This window comes from Schistocerca piceifrons, unplaced genomic scaffold (assembly GCF_021461385.2).
Source record: "Schistocerca piceifrons isolate TAMUIC-IGC-003096 unplaced genomic scaffold, iqSchPice1.1 HiC_scaffold_1419, whole genome shotgun sequence".
NCBI lineage: Eukaryota > Metazoa > Arthropoda > Insecta > Orthoptera > Acrididae > Schistocerca > Schistocerca piceifrons.
Window position 1 is genome coordinate 87,501 of NW_025727257.1, and position 2,565 is coordinate 90,065.

Consider the following 2,565-nt stretch of genomic DNA (forward strand, 5'->3'; position numbering starts at 1 on the left):
CACCCCAACCGCCAAACTCGCACCTCCAGCGGATGAACGGCGGACGTTTCCCGCACTCGTAAAGTGCAATCCACCCCTATAACTTGCGTTTCATGAAGAGTTATTTCCAATATGCGACATTCCCGCTGTCCGTATACATGAGCCGCGACCTGTACCACTTACGAGCGAGAGACGCGATCGCGTTGCTCACTGTACGGCGTCCGATACCGAGCCATCAGCATGTCGGTCCCCATGCGCGTTGCACTCGCACTCGCACTCGCAGTCGCAAAAACGTGGGGCAAATATATTACGCGGAAGAGTTATAACAGACCGAGCCCCACTGCATGGGGGGAGTCTTTGTCACTAATGTACACAGATGGAACATTTTGGACTGGAACCAGATTACCCGTACACACGGCGCTGATTAGTAATCAATGCAGAGCCATCAAATTACAGAATATATATACAACTGTCCGTATACATGCTGAAAGAGTGTGCCCACAATGGGAACCACACGTCAGCCAGACACTCTCATCACGCACCACTCTCTGCTTCTAACGGGCGCACATACAATATGTAAGCACCAGCATGGAACAACATCCAGTGCATCCTCTCCGCCACATTACACAATCCACACTATCACAACCAGACCAGGAGGTCCATGCGGAAAATAGAATATCCCCCCCTTTCGACATCCACCATTGCGCAGATAAGGCACCAATACCCACAACATGTCCTATACAACGGTGCACCCAACATCACAATAGTACCTCCTGTCACAGCGCACAAACAATGACATGAGTCAAAGACACAGGTCTGACACAAGCATAGAATTGGAGCGCCGCCTCTAATAAGCCAAAGGTGCATCCTGACGTGACAAATCTGATCATGTCACAAGCATTCACTTACTATAATCACTATCAACGAACCTGCTCCCCCCCCTTACACCTTTCCTTACAACAACGTGTAACCTAACCTAACCTAACCTAACCTATGTTGTGCCTTAACCTAACCTATGTTGTGCCTTAACCTAACCTATGTTGTGCCTTAACCTAACCTATGTTGTGCCTTAACCTAACCTATGTTGTGCCTTAACCTAACCTATGTTGTGCCTTAACCTAACCTATGTTGTGCCTTAACCTAACCTATGTTGTACCTTAACCTAACCCATGTTGTACCTTAACCTAACCCATGTTGTACCTTAACCTAACCCATGTTGTACCTTAACCTAACCCATGTTGTACCTTAACCTAACCCATGTTGTACCTTAACCTAACCCACGTTGTGCCTTAACCTAACCCACGTTGTGCCTTAACCTAACCCACGTTGTGCCTTAACCTAACCCACGTTGTGCCTTAACCTAACCCACGTTGTACCTTAACCTAACCCACGTTGTCCCCTAACCTAACCCACGTTGTCCCCTAACGTAACCCACGTTGTCCCCTAACGTAACCCACGTTGTCCCCTAACGTAACCCACGTTGTCGCCTAAACCTGCTCTGTAATTGTTATACGACTCGTTCAATTAGTGTAGTGTTGCCCACCCGCAACCCTCGCAATATAGTTCGCTACTCGCACTGCCCGCACCCCTGTGTATCGCTTCATGTTAAACACCTTGCAAGTCTTGCTCACTTTCCACATGCTCCTGCTGTACACTGTAATGTGGATGGCAGCAGGACGTACATGCCGCCCCTCCCCACGTCCCCACCTTGCCCCCTGCCTTCGCAAGCTGGTTGGTGAGAAGTTTGCATGTTCAATGCCCTTCGCATGCGACGTACTCAGGCTACGTTGTGGTGCGGCCTGTGTCAACTGTCCGCTGATGTCGTACGCGTGAACCACAATCTGTACTGCACATTCGTCCTTATGTACTGAATGATACATCGTGGCACATGTGTGACCGCACAACGACTGCGCCCAAAAACGGCGGACCATACAGTGCAAATATTGTGCACGCAGCTACGTGTCGTCTCCCTATGAGAGCTGGATTGCAGTGTGGTACGCCATAGAGACGTGTGGGAGGAACGGACGCCGTGGATGGCGATCAGCATGAGCTGTCTGTTGATGTATTCGGACCTAGTCGTCTCTCCTCACACACCGTGATGGCATGGTGCACCGCGTTCCATATCTGCGACATGCTACAGAGGCCGGTTGACAGTCGTTCGAGCAATGGACATCGCATACGTACGGGGGCCACCTTCCACGTATTGTCTAGGCGTGCACATTTTGTTGCGTGTATGTGGGCAGACGTAGTGTGGCGTGACACCTGACACAGGCATGCAATAATCGTTGAAGTTGCAAATGGCGATGGACGCCTGCGTTTTCTGGTGAAGTTACGCAAATGAACAAATGGTAACCTGTTGTGGTGCGGTTGTTCTCGCTAGGGGTGAATCGGTGATGGCGACGATAGGTTGAGGTACTAACCGGTTGTTCCAGCGATACCCACCATGCCGACGAAACTGAACGGCATCTGGGTGTGAAGCGATACGCGGCGCGGTGGCTGGGTGGGACCGTCCCCGGCCGGTGAGGGGGCGCCTCCCGGCGTGCTGGCCGCGCGGTGCGTGGGCGCACGCGCTACAGCCGGCTGGTG